This window comes from Loxodonta africana, unplaced genomic scaffold (assembly GCF_030014295.1).
Source record: "Loxodonta africana isolate mLoxAfr1 unplaced genomic scaffold, mLoxAfr1.hap2 scaffold_298, whole genome shotgun sequence".
Lineage (NCBI taxonomy): Eukaryota > Metazoa > Chordata > Mammalia > Proboscidea > Elephantidae > Loxodonta > Loxodonta africana.
In genome coordinates, this window is record NW_026975018.1 from 106,039 (window position 1) to 131,567 (window position 25,529).

Here is a 25,529-nt window from a genome sequence, read left to right on the forward strand (position 1 = left end):
AATTGCGTTGTATCTATAGATCGCTTTTGGCAGAACAGACATTTCTACAATGTTGAGTCTTCCTATCCATGAGCAAGGTATGTTTTTCTACTTATGTAGGTCTCTTGGTTTCTTACAGTAGTGTCTTGTAGTTATCTTTGTGTAGGTCTTTTACATCTCTGGTAAGAGTTATTCCTAAGTCTTTTGTCTTCTTGGGGGCTACTGTAAATGGTATTGATTTGGTGATTTCCTCTTCAGTGTTCTTTTTGTGTTGGTATAGAGCAATCTAACTGATTTTCGTATGTTTATCTTCTACCCTCATACCCTGCTAAACTCTTCTATTAGTTTCAGTAGTTTTCTTGAAGATTCTTTAGGGTTTTCTGTATATAAGATCATGTCATCTGCAAATAGAGATACTTTCACTACTTCCCTACCAATCTGGATGCCCTTTATTTCTTTATCTAGCCTAATTGTTCTGGTATAGGGATACCATTTTGATTCCAGAAAAAACAGTGGTACAAAGAAGCTAGATACAATGAGGCTAAAAAAGAAAAGAGGAGGAGGAAATTTAGAAGATCAACCATTGGCTAATCTTAATATGAGTGACTGAACCCTTCCCTCCCTCTTTTATTGAGATCAACTGACATCAGGTAAGAAGGCTGTCTCTGGCCCTCCACCCAAAGATGTCTTTTGAAAGTCACATTCAGCAAGCCAGGCTTTGAACAGGAAAGAAAAGACTAGCAACTTTGGGTTAAAGAAGAGTAGCTGGCATGATCAATCCTGGTCAGGAACTTTCTTATAGTGAGTATTTAGTTTTGTGCATTAGAAAATCCTAAAAATCAATATATCTACTCTCAGTTTCTCTCTTTGACAGTAGATTTCATGGAACAACAGTTTCCTAATAGGTCAAATGTTTGAAAACTGCAATTGTTCCTTATGATTTCAGATTCAAAGGCCCAAGTTTCTGCCCTTGAAGCTTTATAGTTCCCTTTTTTTTGAATCACTGCAACATAGTCTTAATCTGATTTATCATCCTGTTTTCACCAGATGCTGCAGAAAAGTTATAACACCACAAACTGTAATGTTGCTTTTTAAGAGACAAATCCAGTCCCATCGAAGGGACCTATCAGTTTATGTTCTGAAAACAAGACCTAAGGGCTCTAAGTTCTTTTTGAAATCTACTGAAAAGAGTTAAAATTATCTTAATTCTATGCAAAAATATAATGCAGTGTTTTGGGGGTGATTTACCAAATTCTGTGCATCTTAAGCTCGCAAATTAAGCTACATGACCCAGAAAGTGGAATACAGAGCCTACATTATTTAACAGTAATTAAATTAGGGAGCATAGAGAGTTGCTGCCTTCTAAGATCCTCTTTCAGTGGAATGACTGACTCTCCTCGATGCCTGGGACCTGCAAAAGGTACAAATACATGGAATAGACCAGATATAAGAAAGACGTGAGTAATTAATTCAGTCAAGAATGACATTTGCCTAGTTATTTTTATTTTGCTTTTTAAACATTGCATCATGCTTAATAACTGTAGGGGTGAATACAAACCAAAAACAAGGAAAAAAACAAAAAACAGACACATATATTTCTGCCCACCCTTGTGCAAAAAGAAAAAGAGTACCAGTCTCTCTTTTTTCTTTTCTTTTTTTTCTAACAGCATTTCTTTAGAGTGCTTGCAAGTTGAAATTCTTAGCGACCCTATAAGGACAGAGTAGAACTGCCCCAAAGGGTTTTCAAGGAGTGGCTTGTGGCTTTGAACTGCCAAGGACATTTTGGTTTTCTGCCAAGCTCTTATATTCTTTTAAAGGACTAAATAAACTTGCCAGTTTTACAACCCAGGAAGGTTTTCTCAAGAACCTAGGATCCATCTCTTTGAAATGTAAATAACAGAAAGATAGCACCCCTCTCTGCATGGAAGTTTAAGGTAGGTACCAGTTCCTGTCAAGTCAGTTTGGAACTGGTGGTAGACTGGTTAAGAGCTTGGTTGCTAACCAAAAGTTCAGCAGTTCGAATCTACCAGCTGCTCCTTGGAAACCCTATGAGGTAGTTCTACAAACCACAGTTTCTGCAGTAATCAGCCCTCAAATGGTTAGGACTTGGTCAATAACTGCCAGCTTCCTTAATTTTTTGCCTTCACTCCCAACTTGGGATCAGAGAAACATACTCCCCTGACCAATTATGTAGGTTGCCCCGCTTCTCTTTAGTCTTCCTCCAACTTCCCATGCCAACAATGTCCAATAAGAGCACACCCTATGCAGCCTTTTTTTTCCACTATTAAACTTTCCCTCTCCACTGCCTGCCTTTGAGTCTCTGTAAAATACACGTGATGGTGGCTGACTCCTTTGTCATAGCCAGCTTCGAATAAAGTGCTTTTGCTTGTTCTCACTTGAGTGGCCTTTGTTTATTTTCACAAATGAAAATACTATAGAAAACTCAAATACCTTGGTGAGTTCAGTCAATTATAATGCCACTGTATTTCTCAGATTTGGTAACATTTCCTCTCTTGCTAGCAAACGAAATGCCAGCTCTGAATCATTTAATCTTTTCTGTCTTTTTCAGCTACAATGTAATCTTTACCTGCATCAGTGCCATTTTGCAAATGCTAACAATTGCTATGCCAATTGCAGGTGAAACATTTACCTCCCCTGCATGCTTCAAAAGAGAAATTCAGAATGTCTGTCCACAACCTTTAAGCTGGACATTGAGGCTGACCTGGGTAAAGAAGCCAAATCCCAGCTCTACCACTTCCCAGCATGTGGTCTTAGCTGTTACACTCTGCTGTAAGCTGCAGGTTGTTCATCTATAAATCTGGTTTAGTAAACCCTAACTCTAAAGGCTGGAGTAATAATTAAGTGAGATAATACATAAAAACAGTCAGCCCATCACCCACCTCCATGTAAGCATACTGCAATTGGTGCCTTCCCAGGTTGTACCTATGGTTGCAGTTGATGTTTTAATTACTGTCTTAGGCTGGGTTTTCTAGAGAATCAAAACCAGTAAAGCTTACAAATATATAGAGAGAGGAAAATTTACATCAAGGAAATGGCTCACACGTTTATAGAAGCTGGAACATTCCAGGTCCATGGGTCAGGATAGAGGCTTGGTTCTCCTGATTCAGGGAGCTACAGGGGCTGGAGAACCCAAGTTTGGCAGGACAGAGAGCAGAGCTCTTGTTCACAGGCTGTACAGATTGATGGACTCCAAGATCAGCAGGGAGGACCAAAGGTAAGCTGCTAGCTTGAGCACGAAGAACTGGAAGTCAGACAAACAGGAGCCAGCTGCAGGATATAAAGCCAGCAGAAGACCAGGAATCTTGCCAGAATGTCCAGTTCTATTCAATGCAGTCCACCTGACCAACCTTTTACTCACAGCAGATCCTATTATGGAGGTGTTCACATTATGTCAGATCTCACTGTGGAAGTGATCACATCATAATACGACTGCCAAACTACATCACAACTGCCAAACCACTGAGAATCATGGCCCAGGCAAGTTGATACACAACCTTGACCATCATAGTTACTGCAGTTAGCAGGGAAGGTATCTGTCAGGGACAACTCATCCGCCAGACTCTGAATCCTATTATTTATAATCCATGACATGTTCAATGCCCAAGACAACCAAGCAAACAGTCAAGAGAAGAACAGCAGCTCCTACACGCTCTTTGGTCCCCAAAGAATAATTCATCCTACTAGAACTAGAGTCAATATTTATTCAACTGTAGGTGACACATTTTGTAAACCTCAGTATGAATTACATAATAAAAGTTTTCCAAGGAAATCTACCTATAATTGTTCTATTTTCTTTATATTTATTCTTTTCCTTTCTGAATTAATTTACTTTTGAATACAAACTCTGGAAAGTATACTTATGATTGAAAGGGTCTAGTTTAATGGAATTAATGTAAAAGAATTAAAATTAAGAAGTTTAAATATGCATAATCTATTTTAATAATATAGCAATAGTAAAGCATTAAAACACATTCTTTACAACTTCTGAGATCTTTACACTAAGCAAAAAAAATCATGACATGGTATTGTTTGTTGCCATTGAGTTGATTCTGACTCATGTCTACCTCCTGTGTGCAGAGCAGAGGTTTTCAAGGCTGTGGTCTTTTCAAAACAGATTTCCAGGCCAAAGCTTTCTGAATACGTTCAAACCCCTAATCTTTCGGGTAGAAGTCTAGCACTCAACCTTTTGCACTACCCAGAGACCTGTTCCTGACATATAGTTTTATATATGTTCAGATGATTGACTACATTACTCATACTCATTGCTGTTGAGTAAATTGCGACTCATAGCTACCCTATAGGACAGAGTAGAACTGCCCCATAGGGTTTCCAAGGCTGCAAATATTTACAGAAGCAGACTGCCACATCTTTCTCTTCTGGAGAGGCTGGTGGGTTCGGCTGGTGAGTTCCAACTGCTGACCCTTTGGTTACCAACCAAGCGCTTTAACCACTGTACCACAAGTGCTCCATATATATATATGAGGTTTTATATATATATATATACACACACACTTATTTTTTCATTAAAAAAAGAACTTCAGTGTAAGGCACTGTTGTCCAAGAGTTAAATGAAGAGTAAAAGTCCACACGATACCACCTCACTATAATGTTTCTCAAACACATCATTTACCCTACCACAGACATGAGGGTAATAATAGCACCCACTCAGGAAGCTATTTGAAATGGTATTCCTCTCAAAGCACTAACTGGTGTTTTTCCTTAAAAAAAAAACAAATAAAAAATAAAACTTAAAAAAAGATTATGTTATACTAACAATAATTACAGAAGAACTAGTCTTGAGAGAGGGGGAGAAAAAACAAACAGAAAACTGTACCAGCTATTCCAGCCTAGAAAAAGCTTTCTAGTAGTTCCCAAGTTTTTGTAAGAGTCCCAAGGAATACATTTCCTCTGTTGTCTAGTAATCCCCACTATAAGAAGGGATAAATTTAGAAGTGTGCCCTTGGTTCAGATGGTGTTTAATGAGAAGTTAAGAGCTACCTGTGCAACTGGGCTCAAGAACCAGATTTCTCTTGGTCCTCTGAGGATTCAAAATACTCACCTAATGTCACATCAAGGACAGGATCACAAATTTTTAAGACTATCTTAATTTACTATCATGAAATACATTAGCACTGAAACCTCAGGAAAACTGGATTCATGAATTATCAGAAGTCTGCAACGTGGCTTTTAAACAAAAACAGGCACTTTGCTCTTTAGTGCTTATCTGCTCTTTTGCAATAATAGTTTTCTGAGATAACCGATCCTCCCATGGATAACAAGACACCTAAAAGACACATTTTTTTCAATTTCTTACCAAAAGTTCATCTAAAGGTAAAAAGTCATCCAGGAAAGTAAAACTTTAAGTAGATAAAGTATTGTTTATATGCACTACACCACGCAATCCACTCAGGGTTTTAACAGTTTTAAAAATTAAACCACGGTACGAGTGAACAATGACTGGTGTAGTTTCGATGAGGTATTACTTTGACATTTTAGTCTCAGAAGGGGTTTCCCCAGTATCCAACGTCTTCAACAACCAGAAAAGATCAGCAGCTTCTCATATCCTAAGGGGTTCAATACAGAATGCCTGAACTTCTATAAACAAGTCCTGCACGTTAATAATTTCGTTACAGATCAAGGATTGGAGGAAGACACAGACAAGGTGCACCAAATGACCCTTAAATTGTTCACAAGTAGAGATGCAATTGGATATATAAAGGTGGATAAATTCAAGAGGTAGATCAACAGCTGTAGTTAACTGATTTACAACTTCCATTGAATGTAAGGACATGTCGATATTGACCAGCACTTAAAAATACTCGGTTATCTGGTTCAACTGCATTAATTTCAGCAACATTTCTATAGCAGCTAGAGACTTGTTTTCCACGAGATCAGGAGGATTGGCTGGAGTCAGGTCAATATGATAAACAAGTTTTGCATTTTTTTTCAACTCACCAAGGAATGTGTTTGTTGAGGAGAAGATAAGGGGTGTTTGAAGGCTTTGGCCATTATCTGCTTCATCTCTATACCAGTGCTATTCTTAACAGACATTGACTTATCCCACTGAATTGCATGGTCGGTCTCCGTTGGATTTAGCCATGCCAACTCATCCTCACAAACATGGAGTGGAGGTGTTAGAAAAACGCTAGCCGAAAATGGCTTTCAATAGGTGGTTTTGGTCCACTGACTAAAGCTTCTGTGTTTTGAGAGGCAACCAAACTGTCAAATCCAAAAATGGAAGAATTGAGGTCTGGGTCACTGAGAATGCTAGGGAAGCTAGCTTTACTCTGCGTTGGCAATTCTGACTGGCACTCAGCTAAGGCTACTTGAAGCCCACTTATGTCCACACACTGACCCCTGTTTCCAACACCCATGAAAGCAATCTGGCGAGGTGCTTTTAAAAGAGTTCCCTTGATGGTTCCAGCGTTAGCTGGGAAAGAAAAAACTGTTCTGTTGGAGTTATAGGAGGTAAAAATCCTGAGAGTCGTGGTCAGTCTGGCTCCTGGCCACCACGCGCAGGCTTCACAGGGTTGAACAGGTGCCTGAAACTGGTAACAAAGGGGTTGGCTGCAAGCAGATTGAAGTTGTCAAGGATTTCATTTTACTTGGATCCGCAATCAACGGCCATGGAAGCAGCAGTCAGGAAATCAAAAGACACTGGGCAAATCTGCTGCAAAGACCTCTTTAAGTGTTGAAAACAAAGATGTCACTTTGAAGACTAAGGTGCACCTGACGCAAGCCATGGTATTTTCAATCACATCGTATGCACACAAAAGCTGGATGATGAATAAGGAAGGCCGAAGAAGAATTGATGCCTTTGAATTGTGGTGTTGGTGAAGAATATTGAATATACCATGGAATGCCAAAAGAACAAACAAATCTGTCTTAGAAGAAGTACAACCGGAATGCTCCTTAGAAGCAAGGATGGTGAGACTGTGTCTTACGTACTTTGGACATGTTATCAGGAGGGATCAGTCCCTGAAGAAGGACATCATGCTTGGCAAAGCACGGAGTCAGCAGAAAAGAGAAAGACCCTCGATGAGGTAGACTGACACAGTGGCTGCAACAATGAGCTCAAGCATAACAACGACTGTTAAGGATGGCTCAGGCCCGGGCAGTGTTTCATTCTGTAGTGCATAGTGTTGCTATGAGTCAGAACTGATTCAATGAGACATTGCTGTTACCCTGTGTTGGGCTTTGTTTTTTTTTTTTTTTTTGATCTTGCTTTGTTTTTTTGGATTTCTCTGTCTGGGTTGACTTCTGGTTGATTTTCTAACCAAAGAACTCCCTTTAGTATTTCTTGTAGTTTTGGTTTGGTTTTTACGAATTCCCTAAACTTCTGTTTATCTGGAAATGTCTGAATTTCACCTTCATATTTAAGAGACAGTTTTGATGTACATATGATTCTTGGCAGGCAATTTTTTTCCTTCAATTTTTTAAATATGTCATCCCGTTACCTTCTTGCCTGCATGGTTTCTGCTGAGTAGTCCGAGCTTATTCTTATTGGCTCTCCTTTGTAGGTGACTTTTCTTTTATCCCTTGCTGCTCTTATAATTGTTTCTATCTTTGGTTTTGGCAAGCTTGATTATAATATGTCTTGGTGACTTCCTTTTAAGATCTACCTTATGTGGAGTCCGATGAACATCTTGGATAGATATCTTCTCATCTTTCACAATATCAGGGAAGTTTTCTGCCAACAAATCCTCAACAATTTTCTCTGTATTTTCTGTTATCCTCCCTGTTCTGGTACTCCAATCACTCGTAGGTTATTTCTCTTGATAGAGTCCCACATGAGTCTTAAGGTTTCTTCATTTTTTAAAATTCTTTTATCTGATTTTCTTCAAATATATTAGTACCAAGTGATTTATCTTTGAGTTCAGAAATTCTAGCTTCTATTTGCTCAATTCTGCTCCTCTGACTTTCTATTGAGTTATCCAATTCTGTAATTTTATTGTTAATCTTCTGAATTTCTGATTGCTGTCTCTCTATGGATTTTTCCACCTTATTAAACTTTTCATTATGTTCATGAATAATCTTTCTAATTTCCTCAATTACTTTATCTGTGTGTTCCTTGGCTTGTTCTGCATATTGCCTCATTTCCTTCCTGTTGTCTTGAAGGGAGGCTGAGAACATTTCCCTTGAGAAAAAGAACAAGACAAGGATGCCCTTTATCACCACTCATATTTAACTTTTTGCTGGAACTTGTAGCTAGAGCAATAAGGCAAGAAAAAGAAATAAAGGACATCCAAATTGGTAATGAAGAAGTGAAATGCTCCCTCTTTGCAGATGATATAATACTATACATAGAAACCACAAAAGCCTCCATGAGAAAACTACTGGAACTAATACAAAGATACAGTACAGGCACAGGATACAAGATAAACATACAAAAATCAGTTGGATTCCTATACACCAATAAAGAGAATGATGAAAAGGAAATCAGGAAAACAATACCATTTATAATATTCCCTAAAAAAATAAAATACTTAAGAATAAATCTAACCAGGGATATAAAAGACTTATACAAAGAAAACTATAAAGATATTTCATTCTTTCTGAAATTAAGAGGATTTTCTTCATCAAAGGTTTTTAGACAGTTTTGGTCTTTTTGCATCACATGGTGAAATTACGAAGACTTAGATGATATCTGTGTTAAAAGAGCATTAAAAATATTTTTTTTTCTGTATATTCATTTTCCCACTCTTGAACATACTGAAGTTCAGTTTGTATGTACTGGGGTGGTGGTGGTAATATTTAATAATTGTAACAATAGCTCTCTTTCATAGGGCCCTCCCTCTGTGCCTGTTTCTGTACTTACCACTTCACATTTACTTAATCCTTCCAAAATCTGTATGTGATTGATATTATTATATCCGTTAACTGACCCAGTTTGATGACACAAATTTTCCAAGATACCATAGTTGGTAAGTGACAGAGTCAGGATCTGAGCCCAGACAATCTGTTTTCAAAGATAGATCTTTTATACCATGGCCTCTTTCTGAACTAAAGATTGTGCCCAGTGCCTGAATGAGTGGACAACTCCAAGATGAAGAGTCTCAATGTCTTATCAGCTGAGTCAGTGAACTCTTCCTTATTTATGGCAAATTGTCTATTATGTTGTCTAGTGCCATCCTACAGGATTTACGTGGCTCTTTTTCAGTGCAGCCAACCAAAGCTAAGGTATGGATATGGATAAGCTATCGCAGCTGCCTTCCCTGCTCTTGCCCCATCACTTTGTGTCCTACCTGTGCCCGGTGGACCATCTGCTTCAGGCACTGCCACTTCCAGCATTGGGTTGAAAGCTGGAAAGGCTATGAAAGAGATGGGGCTGTAGCAAGGAGGTCTAGGGAAGCAGAAAGGGGAAGTCATTGGGAAAGTTTTTATGGAGTCAGAATCAAGGCTCTAAAGCAGGTTTTCCAGTTCTCAGTGCTGCCCAATAATTGCATCTTTCCATTGATTAGTCTGTTCTTTAGTATTCTATTCAACAAATGTTTATTGAGTGCTGCTATGTACCAGGCACTGTTCTAGGCAGTAGGTATCCAGCAGTGAATGAAAAACGGCAAGACTCTGCCTTCATGGAACATACCTCCTATTGTCAGGAAGACAGATAGTAAATAAACAGACAAATAAGATGGTGAAATGTGCTTTGGAGAAAAACATGAAGCTGCATAAGAGGAAAGGGAATTCTAGGAGAGGGTGAGAAGTTAGATGGGGGAAGGAGGATTGCTTTTAATGTAGGGTGGAAGGGAAGGTGTCTATGATAAGGTGACATATGAGTTGAGCACAGGCCATGGGAATGGCTGAAGGAAGACCATTTCAGGAGAGGGCACAAGTACAAAGGTCCTGAGGCAAGAGCATGCCTGATGTGTTTGAGAAACAGTAAGGAAACCAGTGAGGCTGTAATGGAGCAAGGGGAGAATGCAGTAGGAGGTGATACCAAAGTAGTAATGGAAGCCAGATCATGTAGGAATTGTCAGCCACTTAAAGGACTTTGACTTTTCCTTTGAGAGAAAAGGCAAAGTTTAAGTAGAAGAGTGACATAATATGACTTATGTTCCATACAAGCATTCCCTTCCACCACACTTTACCTCTGCATGAACATTAACAAAACTTTACATCCAAAAGAGTACAGTTCCTTTTACCTATACATCATGCTGGCTTCCAACAGAAAATTACAAGGCATACTATAAAGCAAAAAACAATCTGAAGAGAAAGGGCAGGTATCACAAGCAGACTCAGACAATGCCAGAGGTGTTAGAATTATCAGACTGGGGATTTCAAATAACTATGACTAATATGTTAAGGGCTCTCATGGAAAAAGTGGACAACATGCAAGAATAGATGAGTAGTCTAACCAAAAAAATTGTGAACAATAAGGAAATGTGAGAAATCAAAATTTGCAACAGAAATGAATAAGGCATTTGATGCACCTACTAGTAGACTGGAAATAGCTGAGGGAAGAATCAGTGAGCTTGAAGATATTTCAGTAGCAAATTCTCAAACTGGAAGTCAAAGAGAAAAAAAGATTGGAGGAAAAAAAAGGACTATCCAGGAACTGTGGGGCAATCACAAAACATGTAACATATGCATAATGGGAATACTAAGAGGAGAAGAGAGAAAGGAACAGAAGAAAGACTTGAAGCAGTAAGGACTGAGAATTTTCCAAAATTGTTGACAGACACCAAACTACAAATCCAGTAGGCCCAGAAAACACTAAGCAAGATAAATTCAAAACCAAAACCCGTTGCTGTCGGGCCGATTCCGACTCATAGCGACAAAGCAAGATATATAGGAAAAAATCTGCACCCAGGCATATCATATTCAAATTACAGAAAGTCAAACAAAAAGAGATAGTAACACCTCTTCCTTATTAATTGTTAGAACACATAGATGAATCAGTAAGGCTATAAAAGGTTTGAATAGCATTATCAACCAAATTAACCTAATTGCCATTTATGGAGTGGGAATTAGGTTAATTGCAGGTTAGGTTAACCATTGCAGAGTCTAATTCTTTGCAAGTATACATGCAACATTCATCAAACTAGACCGTATAACCCAAATTCTAACTCAGTGACCCCATGTGTTACAGTAGAACTGTTTCAAAGGGTTTTCTTGGCTCTAATCTTTATGGAAGCAGATTGCCAGGCCTTTCTTCTGTGGTGCCACTGGGTAGATTTGAACCACCAACCTTTAGGTTAGTAGACAAAAGCAAACCTCTTGTGCCACCTAAGGACTTTAGATACCCATTGCTATTGAGTCAGTTTTGACTCATAGCAACCCTAGTACTGGGTATAAGTGCCTCATAGGGTTTCCAAGGCTGTAGTCTTATGGAAGAATACTGCCACATCTTTCTCCTACAAAGTGGCTGGTGCATTCGAACCTCTAAGCCTTCAGTTAGCGGCCGAGTGCTTAACCATTGTACCACCAGGGGACCTTAAGTACCTTATACTGTTGAGTCGATTCTGATTCATAGTGACTCCATCGGACAGAGTAGAAGTGCCCCATGAAGTTTCCATGGAGCCACTGGTGAATTCAAACTGCTGACCTTTTGGTTAGCAGCCACATCCCTTAACCACTATGCCACTGCCCTAGAACAGCTTTCAATACATTAAGGAGGATCGGCATCATAGAGTATGTTATCTGACCACAATGCTATGAAATTAGAAACCAATAACAATAAAATATCTATAAATTTTCCAAATAGTAGAAAATTAAGCAGTGTACTTCTAAATAATTCTTGGTTCAAGGAAGAAATCACAAAGGAAATTAGAAAATACTCTTTTTAGTATAATAATATGTTTCTAGTGAAGGCTTACATAGCAGTTTAGGTTCTCATTCAACAATTTCTGCACAGATTGTTCAGTGACTTTGGGTACATTCTTCATGATTCATGAACTTTCTCAATATTTCTGTTATGATTGTTCCACTTTCATTAATCTAGTTGCCCTGCCTCCTTGCATTCTTACCTTGGTTTTAAAGTAATTGTTGACTATTTGTTCTCATAAAGACGATTTTTTATAGGATCACAGCAGTCATGGGTGGTATTCTTTATTTTAGGAGCCTATCTATTATTTAGCTAAAAGATAACCTCAGGGTCTAGTTTCAGTTCAAGGTTTAAAGAGTATCTCAGGACAGTAGTCCTCCAGTCTCAACCAGTCGAGTAAGTCTGGTTTTTGCTTAGTTTTTTATGGATTTGAGGTTCTATTCCACATTTTTGTCCCATACTATCAGGGTCCATCTACTGTGGCCCTGATCAGAATGGTCGGAGGCGGTAGCCGGGCACCATCTAGTTTTTTTTTGGTTTCAAGGTAGATGAGGTCATGGCTCGTGTAGACTATTTGTCTTGTAGACTAGTTTCTTCTTTGAGCCTTTGGTTTCTTTCTTTCTTTTGTTCTGGATGAGTAGAGACCAACAGTTGTATCCTAGATAGGCAATTGCAAGCTTCCAATAATCTAATTTCCCTGACTCTTACATTCTCATCTTTGTTTTAAAGTAATTGTTTACCATTTGCTCTCATATAGATGATTTTTTTTAAGCGGCACATTACTTATGAGAGGTATTCATTACTTTGTGAGGCAATCTGTTATTTAGCTACTGGCATTAGTTTCAGTTCAAAGTTTGAAGAGTATCTCAAAGCAGTGATTTCAGGGAGTCCTCAAGTGTGAACCAGTCCAGTAAGCCCCCCTCTTTTTCTGTATTTGATGATAAATATATATATTTTATTTAATTTTTATTTTGCTTTGAGAGAAAGTTTACAAATCAAGTCAGTCTCTCTCATAAAAACTTATATACACCTTGCTACCAAAACCAAACCCACTGCCATTGAGTCGATTCCGACTCATAGGGACCCTATAGGGCAAAGAAGAACTGCCCCATAGAGTTCCCACGGAGCACCTAGGTGGATTCGACCCACTGACCTTTTTTTTTTTTATTAACTTTTATTGAGCTTCAAGTGAACGTTTACAAATCAAGTCAGACTGTCACATGTATGTTTATATACATCTTACTCCACACTCCCACTTGCTCTCCCCCTAATGAGTCAGCCTTTCCAGTCCCTCCTTTCGTGACAATATTGCCAGCTTCCCACTCTCTCTATCCTCCCATCCCCCCTCCAGACAGGAGATGCCAACACAGTCTCAAGTGTCCACCTGATATAATTAGCTCCCTCTTCATCAGTGTCTCTCTCCCACCCGCTGTCCAGTCCCTTTCATGTCTGATGAGTTGCCTTCGGGAATGGTTCCTGTCCTGTGCCAACAGAAGGTTTGGGGACCATGACCACCGGGATTCCTCTAGTCTCAGTCAGACCATTAAGTATGGTCTTTTTATGAGAATTTGGGGTCTGCATCCCACTGATCTCCTGCTCCCTCAGGGGTTCTCTGTTGTGCTCCCTGTCAGGGCAGTCATCGATTGTGGCCGGGCACCAACTAGTTCTTCTGGTCTCAGAATGATGTCGGTCTCTGGTTCATGTGGCCCTTTCTGTCTCTTGGGCTCTTAGTTGTCGTGTGACCTTGGTGTTCTTCATTTTCCTTTGATCCAGGTGGGTCGAGACCAATTGATGCATCTTAGATGGCCGCTTGTTAGCATTTAAGATCCCAGATGCCACATTTCAAAGTGGGATGCAGAATGTTTTCATAATAGAATTATTTTGCCAAATGACTTAGAAGTCCCCTTAAACCATGGTTCCCAAACCCCCGCCCTTGCTCCGCTGACCTTTGAAGCCTTCATTTTATCCCGGAAACTTCTTTGCTTTTGGTCCAGTCCAACTGAGCTGACCTTCCATGTATTGAGTATTCTCCTTCCCTTCACCTAAAGCAGTTCTTATCTGCTAATTAATCAGTAAAAAAACCTCTCCCTCCCTCCCTCCCTCCCTCCCCCCCTCGTAACCACAAAAGTATGTGTTCTTCTCAGTTTATACTATTTCTCAAGATCTTATAATACCCACTGACCTTTTGGTTAGCAGCTGTAGCACTTAACCACTACTCCACCAGGGTTTCCTATACACCTTGCTACATACCCCCAATTACTCTCCCCCCTAATGAGACAGCCTGCTCCCTCCTTCCACTCTCTTTTTACGTGTTCATTTCACAAGCTTCTAAGCCCCTCTACCCTCCCATCTCCCCACCAGTCAGGAGGTGCCAACATAGTCTCAAGTGTCCACCTGATCCAAGTAGCTCGCTCCTCACCAACATCCCTCTACTACCCATTGTCCAGTCCAATCCATGTCCGACGAGCTGGCTTCTGGAATGGTTCCTGTCCTGGGCCAACAGAAGTTCTGGGGACCATGATCATCGGGGCCCTTATGAGAATTTGGGGTCTGCATACCACTGTTCCCCTGCTCCCTCAGGGGTCGTCCACTGTATTCCCTGTCAGGGCAGTCATCGGTTGTGGCCGGGCACCATCTAGATCTTCTGGTCTCAGGATAATGTAGTCTCTGGTTCATGTAGCCCTTTCTGTCTCTTGGGCTTGTAATTACCTTTTGTCCTTGGTGTTCTTCATTATCCTTTGATCCAGGTGGGTTGAGACTCATTGATGCATCTTAGATGGCTGCTTGCTAGCATTTAAGATCCCAGAAGCCACTCTTCAAAGTGGGATGCAGAATGTTTTCTTAATGGATTTTATTATGCCCAGGGACTTAGATGTCCCCTGAAACCATGGTCCCCAAACCCCTGCCCCTGCTTCACTAACCTTTGAAGCATTCAGTTTATTCAGGAAACTTCTTTGCTTTTGGTTTAGTCCAGTTGTGCTGACCTCCACTGTATTGACTGTTGTCCTTCCCTTCACCTAAAGTAGTTCTTATCTACTATCTAAGTAGTAAATATCCCTCTCCCACCCTCCCTCCCTCCCTCCTCTCATAACCACTAAACAATGCATTTTCTCAGTTTAAACTATTTCTCAAGATCTTATAATAGTGGTCTTATACAATATTTGTCCTTTTGCAACTGACTAATTTCACTCAGCATAATGCCTTCCAGGTTCCTCCATGTTATGAAATGTTTCACAGATTCCTCACGGTTCTCTATTGATGTGTAGTATTCCATTGTGTGAATATACCATAATTTATTTATCCATTCATCCTTTGATGGGTACCTTGGTTGCTTCCATTTTTTTGCTATTGTAAATAGTGCTGCAATAAACATGGGTGTGCATATACCTGTTAGTGTAAAGGCTCTTATTTCTCTAGGATATATTCCGAGGAGTGGGATTGCTGGGTCCTATCATGGTTCTATTTTTAGCTTTTTAAGGAAGCGCCGAATAGATTTCCAAAGTGGTTGTACAATTTCACATTCCCCCCAGCAGTGTATAAGAGTTGCAATCTCTCCACAGCCTCTCCAACATTTATTATTTTGTGTTTTTGGATTAATGCCAGCCTTGTTGGAGTGAGATGGAATCTCATTGTAGTTTTGATTTGCATTTCTCTAATGGCTAATGATCGAGAGCACTTCCTCATGTATCTGTTAGCTGCCTGAATGTCGTCTTTAGTGAAGTGTCTCTTCATATCGTTTTCCCATTTTTAATTGGGTTGTTTGCCTTTTTGTGGTTGAGTCTTAGCAGAATCATGTAGACTTTAGAGATCAGGTTCTGGTCGGAGATGTCATAGCTGAAAATTCTTTCCCAATCTCTAGGTGGTCTTTTCACTCTTTTGGTGAAGTCTTTAGATGAGCATAGGTGTTTGATTATTATTAGTTCCCAGTTATCTGGCTTCTCTTCAGTTTTTTTAGTAATGTTTTGTATTCAGTTTATGCCATGTATTAGGGCTCCTAACGTTGTCTCTATTTTTTCTTCCATGATCTTTATCGTTTTAGACTTTATGTTTAGGTCTTTGATCCATTTGGAGTTAGTTTTTGTGCATGGTGTGAGGTATGGGTCTGGTTTCCTTTTTTTGCACGTGGATATCCAGTTATGCCAGAATCATTCCAGCATCATTTGTTAAAAAGACTGTCTTTTCCCCAATTAACTGACACTGGGCCTTTGTCAAATATCAACTGCTCGTATGTGGATGGATTTATATCTGGGTTCTCAATTCTGTTCCATTGGTCTATGTGTCTGTTGTTGTACCAGGCTCTTTTAACTACTGTGGCTGTATAATAGGTTCTAAAATCAGGTGGAGTGAGGCCTCCCACTTTCTTCTTCTTTTCCAGCAATGCTTTACTTATCCAGGGTTTCTTTCCCTTCCATATGAAGTTGGTGATTTGTTTCTCCATCTCATTAAAAAATGCCGCTGGAATTTGGATCAGAATTGCATTGTATATATAGATGGCTTTTGGTAGAATAGACATTTTTACAATGTTAAGTCTTCCTATCCATGAGCAAGGTATGTTTTTCCACTTACTTATGTCCCTTTTGGTTTCTTGTAGTAGTACCTTGTAGTTTTCTTTGTATAGGCCTTTTACTTTTCTGGTTAGATTTATTCCTAAGTATTTTATCTTCTTTGGGGCTACTGTGAATGGTATTGATTTGATGATTTCCTCTTTGATCTTCTTTTCGTTGATGTAGAGGAATCCAAGTGATTTTTGTATGTTTATCTTATAATCTGATACTCTGCTGAACTATTAGTTTCAGTAGTTTTCTTGAGGATTCTTTAGGGTTTTCTGTGTATAAGATCATGTCATCTGCAAACAGACATATTTTTACTTCTTCCTTACCAATCTGGGTGCCCTTCATTTCTTTATCCAGCCTCATTGCTCTGGCTAGGACCTCCAGCACAATGTTGAATAAGAGTGGTGATAAGGGGCACCCTTGTCTGTTTCCCATTCTTAAGGGGGATGTTTTTAGAATGTCTCCATTAAGGATGATGTTGGCTGTTGGTTTTGTATAAATGCCCTTTATTATGCTGAGGAGTTTTTCTTCTACTCCTATTTTGTTGAAAGTTTGTATCATGAATGGGTGCTGGACTTTGTCAAATGCCTTTTCTGCATCAATTCATAAAATCAAGTGGTCCTTGTATTTTGTTTTATTTATATGGTGGATTACACTAATTGTTTTTCTAATATTGATCCATCCTTGCATAACTGGTATAAATCCCAGTTGGTTGAGGTCGATTATTTTTTAGATCTGTTGTTGAATTCTATTGGCTAGAATTTTGTTGAGGATTTTGCATCTATGTTCATGAAGGATATAGGTCTGTAATTTTCTTTTTTTGTGTGTGTTGTCTTTAGCTGGTTTTGGTATCAGGGATATGCTGGCTTCATAGAATAAGTTAGGGAGTATTCCATCCTTTTCTATGCTTTGAAATACCTTTAGTAGTAGTGGTGTTAAGTCTTCTCTGAAAGTTTGGTAGAACTCTGCAGTGAAGCCGTCAGGACCAGGGGTTTTTTTTTTGGGGGGGGGGGAGTTTTTTGATTTTCAATCTCTTTTTTGTTATGGATCTATTCAGTTGTTCTACTTCTGTTTGTGTTAGCTTAGGTAGTTAGTGTGTTTCTAGGAATTCATCTATTTCTTCTGGGTTTTCAAATTTGTTAGAGTACAATTTTTCATAGTAATCTGATAGGATTCTTTTAATTTCAGTTGTATCTGTTGTGATATGGCCCATCTCATTTCTTTTTTGGGTTATTTATTTCCTTTCCTGTATTTCTTTAGTCAGCCTGGACAATGGTTTTCAATTTTGTTGATTTTTTCAAAGAACCAGCTTTTGGGCTTGTTAACTCTTTCAATTGTTTTTCTGTTCTCTAATTCATTCAATTATGTTATAATTTTTATTATTTTTTTCTCCTGGTCCCTGAAGGTTTCTTTTGTTGCTCTCTATTTGTTCAAGTTGTAGGGACAGTTCTTTGATTTTGGCTCTTTCTTCTCTTTATATGTGTGCATTAATTGATATAAATTGACCTCTGAGCACTGCTTTAGCTGTGTCCCAAAGGTTTTGATAGGAAGTGTTTTAAGTTGCGTTGTATCCTATGAATTTCTTTAGTCCCTCCTTAATGTATTGTATAACCCAGCCGTTTTTGAGCAGGGTATTGTTCAGTTTCCAATATTTGATTTCTTTTCCCTGGTTTTTCTGTTATTGATTTCTACTTTTATGGCCTTATGCTCTGAGAAGATGCTTTGTAATATTTCAATGTTCTGGATTCTGTACAGGTTTGCTTTATGACCTAATATGTGGTCTATTCTAGAGAATGTTCCACGTACACTAGAAAAGAAAGTATACTTTGCAGCTGTTGGGTGGAGTGTTCTGTATAAGTCTATGAGATCCAGTTAGTTGATTGTGGCAATTAGATCTTCGGTGTTTTTGTTCAGCTTCTTACTCGATGTCCTGTCCTTCATTGAAAGTGGTGTTTTGAAGTCTCCTACTATAATTGTGAAGGTGTCTAATCTCACTTGTCAATTCTGTTAGAGTTTGTTTTATGTATCTTGCAGCCTTGTCATTGGGTGCATAAATATTTAATATGGTTATATCTCCCTGGTAAATTGTCCCTTTAATCATTATGTAGTGTCCTTTTTTATCGTTTGTGGTGGATTTAAATTTAAAGTCTAATTGGTCAGGAATTGATATTGCCACTCCTGCTCTTTTTTGATTGTTGTTTGCCTGACACATTTTTTCCATCCTTTGAGTTTTAGTTTATTTGTGTCTCTAAGTCTAAGGCATGTCTCTTGTAGGCAGCATATAGACGCATCATGTTTTTTTATCCAGTCTGTGGCTCTCTGTCTCTTTATTGGTGCACTTAAGCCATTTACATTCAGCATAATTATAGATAAGTGTGAGTTTAGTGCTGTCATTTTGATGCTTTTTTCTGTATGTTGTTGACTATTTCATTTTTCCACTTCCTTTTTTTGTGCTGAGAAGTTTTTCTTTGTAAATTGTGTGTTCCTCATTTTCATAGTAGTTGAATTTATTTTTGCTGAGTTTTTATGGTTATCTTGGTTTTTATTTTGAAGTATGGAATTGTTAGACCTCTTTGTGGTTACCTTAATATTTACCCCTATGTCTGTAAGTAAAAACCTAACTTGAATCATCCTATATCGCCTTGGTTTCCTCTCCATATGGAAGATCTATGCCTCCTGTATTCAGTCCCTCTTTTTTGATTATTGTAATCTTTTACGTAATGACATCAATGGTTCCCTGTTTTGATCTTTTTTTATAATTAATTTTATTTTGTGTTTGTGATATACCTATCTGAGTTGATATCAGGATGTTCTGTTTTGTGACCTTGTGTTGTGTTGGTATCTGATATCATTGATTTTCTGACCAAATAATTTTCTTTAGTAATTCTTATAGCTTTGGTTTGGTTTTTGCAACTTCTCTAAGCTTGTGTTTATCTGTAAATGTCTTAATTTCACCTTTTTATTTCAGAGAGAGTTTTGCTGGATATATGATTCTTGGCTGGCAGTTTTTCTCCTTCAGAGCTCTATATATGTCATCCCATTGCCTTGTTGCCTGCATGGTTTCTGCTGAGTAGTCTGAACTTATTCTTATTGATTGCCCTTTGTAGGTTACTTTTCGTTTATCCCTGGCTGCTTTTAAAATTTTCTGTTTATCTTTGGTTTTTGCACATTTGGTGACAATATATCTTGGTGATTTTCTTTTGGGATCTGTCTTGTATGGGGTTCGATGAACTTTTGGATATATATCTTTTCATCTTTCGCAATGCCAGGGAAGTTTTCTGCCAACAGATCTTCAACTATTCGCTTTGTATTTTCTGTTATCCCTCCCTTTTCTGGAACTCCAGTCACATACAAGTTATTCTTCTTGATAGAGTCCCACATGATTCTTAGGGGTTCTTCATTTTTTTTAATTCTTTTATCTGATTTTTCTTCAATTATATTGGTATCAATTGACTTATTTTCCAACTCCCCCACTCTGCAAACTAATTCCTCGATTCCGCTCCTCTGACTTCCTACTGAGTTGTCCAATTATGTAATTTTATTGGTAATCTTTTGGATTTCTGAATGCTGTCTCTCTATGGATTCTTGCAGCTTATTAATTTTTCACTATGTTCTTGAATAATCTTTTCGATTTCTTCAACTGCTTTATCTGTGTGTTCCTTGGCTTTTTCTGTAGATTGCCTTATTTCATTTCTGAGGTCATCCCTGATGTCTTGAAGCATTCTGTACATTCGTTTCTTATGTTCTATATCTGGCAACTCCAGGAATGTATCTTCATTTGGGAAAGATTTTGATTCTTTGATTTGGGGGTTTGTAGAAGCAATCATGGTCTGCTTCTTTATGTGATTTGATATCGACTGCTGTCTCCGAGCCATCTATAAGTTATTGTAATGATTTATTTTATATTTGCTTACTGTGTCTTATCTTCTTGTTTCGTTTTGTTTCAATACACACAGATGGGCTACTAGAGTGAGCTAACTTAATTATTGGAGCCTTTGAATTGCTTATTCCTGTTACCAGCTGGTTTGAGCTGTTACCCAGTATATGAGCGTATGTATCTATTCACTATTCTTGAATCGAATCAGCTCAGGTGTTCTGATAGTGGGTCAGCTAGTGTGTGGTGTAGGCTCTCTGCTACTGACTTAGAGGAGTAGTGGTGATGGTTGTATGTACCAGTTTCTTGTAACAGCAGGGGGTCACACTCTGAGGAGGGCAGGGTGCTGACAGCCTTCCCCCAAGTGCCAGTGAGGTAGGTGTGTCTCTATTCCTAAAGCACTTTGGTAGGTGGGCTCTGCAGCTGTACCTTAGGCACCCAATGCTTGTACCTCTAAAAATTGGTAGGCATTGCTATCCTCTGACCCCTTTAGCAGCTGGTTAGGTGGTGTGGATGGAACCTCAGCCCTCAGTTCCATGCTACAGATCAGTGAGCTCTCTGTTTAATAGGTAGAGTGGTCCAAAACTTGCCTTCCCACTGGTCAGCTACAACAATTACAGCTGATCTCTAAAAGAATTGCCTTTGCATTAAAATAGCCACCTGGTTCCAGGTAGGGGTGAAAGCCAAAGACTGTGGATCTCTTATACCTGGATGGTGCTTGTTCTGTAATGCTATTCCAGTTTAGAGAAATCAGGAAAGGATTTTTCACCTGATTGTTAGTTGCTGCTTTTCCAGGCCAGGATGGGTTAGAAAAGAAAAAAAAAACCTGCAAAGCACTTCAATCTCTGGCCCAGGGAATTCCAATGTTAATGAAGCTGCCTGGGGCAGGGAGGGGAGGGATCAGATAGATAAAAAAAAAATTAGATAAACTTACTTCTCTTGTTTCATGAGGACTGTTTTATCTGAGATTCCGGAGGAGTGTGTAGCCTGTGTGTGCTGGCTAGGTCCCTGCGGAGATTGCCCAGGGGGTTAGCGCTGCAACCTTGCTTGCCTTGTCTCAGGAAGCCACGATCATCTCCATAGCTCTGCTTCCAAGACTCCGCAAGGGTTCAGGTCTGGGACGTGGCTTGCCCGGCCCTGGAACTGGTCGCTTCTTCAGCGAGCGGTTTCTCATTCCCCTAAGGGCTCAGGGCTGGGGAGGAGCTAGCCTGACTCCGGGACTGCTCCTTCCTTCAGCGCGTGGATTCTCACTTCCCTGTCACTCAGGTCAATTCCCTAGTTCTCAGTTTGATGGTCAGCGTTCCTAGATTGCCATGTATGTAATTGCTTCACTTGTTTTTCTGAATCTTTTGCAAGAGGGGTCAGCTGGAGCTTCCACCTAGTCAGCCATCTTGGTCCCCCCCAATTTTTTTTAAATGAGTTGAAATTCTGTGCCACATTTATCTCCCATGCTATCAGAATCCATCTATTGTGGCCCTGATCAAAAGGGATGGTAGTGGTATCTGGGCACCATCTAGTTCTTCTGGCCTCAGAATAGATTAGCTCGAGGTTTGTGTAGACTTTGTTTGTCTTGTAGGCAAGTTTCTCCTTTGAGTCTTTGGTTTTCTACATTGTCTTTTGCTGCAGATGAGTAGAGAACAATAGTTGTATCATAGAAGGCCACTCACAAGCTTTGAAAACCACAAACACTACCAGCAAATGAGGATATAAAACATAACTTTATGAACCATATCATGCCAAGATGTTCTATGAGACTCTGGTCCTAATAACTTCAAATCCAGAAAGCCAATCCTGCTGGTTTCATCTCAGTGTCCTCTTTTTCTGATAGGGTGATCTGACCTTCTTTATTTTCCCCCATGTCGTGTGCAACATCAAACACACCAGAGGGTGTCATGTGACCATGATGGACCCCAGTTGACTCCACATAGGCCTCCTACCTTACTTGTACCCACTCAAGGACTTCTGCACCTTATGGCGACTCTCTTTTCTTTTGGTGGATTCTACCGCTTAAAAGTGTACTGACACCTCTTTCCTGGAATAATCAAGTAACTTCTCTGTACTACAAATGGATCCCTTGTAGCCTGGCCAGTCTGCTTTATATGTTCAGTATAGCATTATTCCCAACATGACAACTGTACTTTGCAGTAATTATGTACTCTTTTTTTGGCGGAATGGTGCTTGGCCTCCTTTTATATTGTAAAATACCACGTATTTTAAATACGATATTTAATAATTCATGCTAGGTTTCATAGGTTTCTTTTCCTTTGGTTTTGAATATTCTTTTTCTTGTTGCTTTGTTTTTAGCAGTGACTCCCTATGCTTTGTGTCTTCAGTTCTCCTAGCCATTAATCTGCTCTATATCTTTGTGTGTTGTAGATTTTCCTGTAAGCGGGATCAAGCAATAATTGTTCTTGGGATTTCAGTTATTTCACACAGAACAATGTTTTCAAGGTTCATCCATTTATTGCAAGTAACAGAACTCCACTGCTCTTGTCACTGCTTAATATTGCATGTATCTATTTGTCATGTTTTGCTTATCCAATCATCTTTTGATGGACACTTGGGTTGTTTCCACCTTTTTCATTCAGTGAATAATGCTACAATGAACATGAGTGTCCAAGTACCTGTTTCCTTACTTTCAGTTCATTTGTGTACATGCCTGGGAGTGGAATAACAAGGTCATATGATAATTCTATGTTAAATTATTTGAGGATCCACCAAACTGTATTTTACAGTGGCTGCAGCACATTATATCCCCAGTAGCAATGCACTCCCAGTTTGTTCACGTCCTCACCAAATCTTTTTTTTTTTTCCTTGTTTGTTCGTTTTTATTCTGGCAACATCCATCGATGTGGTAAGGAATGACACCTCTCTGACTGATAATGTTGAACATCTTTTCATGTGCTTACTGGCCATTTGTATATTTTCTTTGGAATAATGCCTTAACGTCTTTTGTCCATTTTTAAGATAGATTGTTGGTGTTTTTGTATTTAGCTCAGGCAGTCTATGTATCTGGATATGAAACCTTTAAACAGAGTAGAGATTCCGAGTACATTCTCACAATCAGTAGTTGTCTTCACTTTCTTGATAATGCTCATTGTTGCACAAAATATTTAAATTTTCACCGAGAGAAATTTATCTATTGTTTCCTGTGTCACATCTACGAAAATGTGGGACAAAAACCCTAAAATATAACCCTGGGTTATATTTCTAAGGGTTTTATGGTTTTAGCTCTCATATTCAGGTCATCGATCCTTTTAGAGTTAATTTTTGTATTTGATGTAGAGTATGTGTCCAACTTCATACTTTTAAATATGGAGATCCAGTTGTTCCAGCATCATTTGTTGAAGGGACTATTCTTTGCCCATGGAATGGGCTTGCATCATTGTTGAAACAAATTGGGCAAAGATGTATGAATTCATTTCTGGGCACCCTATTCCTTTAGTCTCTATGTCTATCCTAATGCCAGTACAAAACTGTTTTGTTTACTGTGTGTTTGTAGTGATACTTTAAATCTTGAAGTGTGAGCCCCATACTTTCTTCTTCTTTTCTAAAATTGTTTTGTATATTCAGAGCCCTGTGTGTTTGCAATATTTCTGTTATACAGACTTGGTAGATGTTTTTGAGTTCTTGCGTGTTTCTTTTTCTCTGTTTTACTGAATTTGTAAGTGGTAAGACATGAATTCTGGGATTTAGGAGAGAGGAATAGGAGATTCTCAGCATCTCGACCCAGGACTGAAAATTCCACATTAAGATGGCATGAAGGAGATTGCCGGAAGGGCTGGTGATGAACAGAGCTGGGAGATCTGGGGCTCATTTTTGTGAGGTCTATGTCATGGGTTGGAGAGAGAATGTACCCTGAAGAACCAAGTCCTCCTACGATGGAGAAAAGTGAAACATGCTTGGCTGTGCCCTGGCTGCCATCAAGGGCACAAGGAGGGTCAAGGTAGCAGAGGCCATAGCATCACAGTTTTGGGAGATGGGCAGGGCCGGCATGTCCCTGGCTGCCATCAAGGGCACAAGGAGGGTCAAGGTAGCAGAGTCCATAGCATCACAGTTTTGGGAGATGGGCAGGGCCGGCATGTTCTCTGAATGAAGCTACTTTCCCAACATCACAGTGCTCATCTATAGTGTGGAGGTGCCTTTTTATAATAAGAACTCCCCACACAGCCATTTAATGAGACCCTGGGTAAAGAGGTCTCATCACAGAGACAGATGTCAATCCCCTTCCTGTTCAAAAATATAAGAAGTCCTCAGGGGCTTCTCACCAGCTCTACCCTGTGGCCTCCGAATGGTGACTGCCAAAATCAGCAGACTCTGAAGCTGTTCCTCACTAAGTACCTGAAAGACAACAGGGAGTTGAAGCAGAATCTGAATCCATGCTCTAAATCTTGGTTGAGAAGATGGTTACACGATGATATTTAAAATTCCTGAAGTTCACTAAATTATAAATTGAAATGGGCAAGTTCCATTGCACGCAAATTACACTTCAGAGGAAATGAATTGTAACGGAAAGAATTCTTTTTTTTTAACTGTGTCAATGCCTGATTTGTAACAGTAAAAGTCTATACAATTTGAAAACATGGGGAGTCCCCGGCACAAAAGAATAAGGAGCTGGCTAGCGATCGAAAGGTTGGTAGTTTGAGCCTACACAGAGGCTTCCTGAAACAAATGTCCAGTGATCTCCTTAAGAAACTCAACCACTAAATACCCCATGGAACACTGTTGTGAAATGCATGGGATCGCCATGAGTCAGAATTAACCCAACAACACTGGCTTTTTTTTTTTTTCTTTTGGAACCAACCTGGCTTCCTCTTACTGACTCGTGACCTTGGATGAATTGTTCCCCATATGTACAATGGGAATGGTCTCTAAATCATTAGATAATTTTGACATTTAACTATATCTTTAACAATCACTGAGAAAAATCTTGCATGAAATATTCAGCAAATGATAGCAGATAGAAATATTATTGTTGTTTTGCGTAAATGTCCTAGTCCAAGTGAAGACAAGGACATTCTTTCTGCCTTTAGAAAAGCACAGTCAACAGGGAATAGGAACACTGGAACAGTGACATGCAGTTCAGGGTGAGGGCATGATAAAGTCATAACGGTTAGTGGGTCCTGCTCCCAGGGTGTTTGGTGTGGGTGTGCGAGAGTGGGCTGGGGAAAGGGCAGTGCAGTGAAAGGAGATGTGGAGGCACCAGGATTCATGGTCATATTCGGTCCCAGCACTGGAGTTGCTGTTGTGACAAAGGAAAAGTGCAAATGGAGGTGGAGGAAAGGCAACCAGGTGTTAGGTCATCCGAATTCCCTGCCTGGTCACTGGGAATTAGCGC

The 25,529-nt window shown here is 39.4% G+C and overlaps 1 pseudogene; it reads right to left on the reverse strand.

The window, feature by feature from the left end:
• Nucleotides 1-1,180: 1,180 nt before the first annotated feature.
• Nucleotides 1,181-24,274, reverse strand: LOC135229450 (CCR4-NOT transcription complex subunit 11-like; annotated as a pseudogene).
• Nucleotides 24,275-25,529: the final 1,255 nt, after the last annotated feature.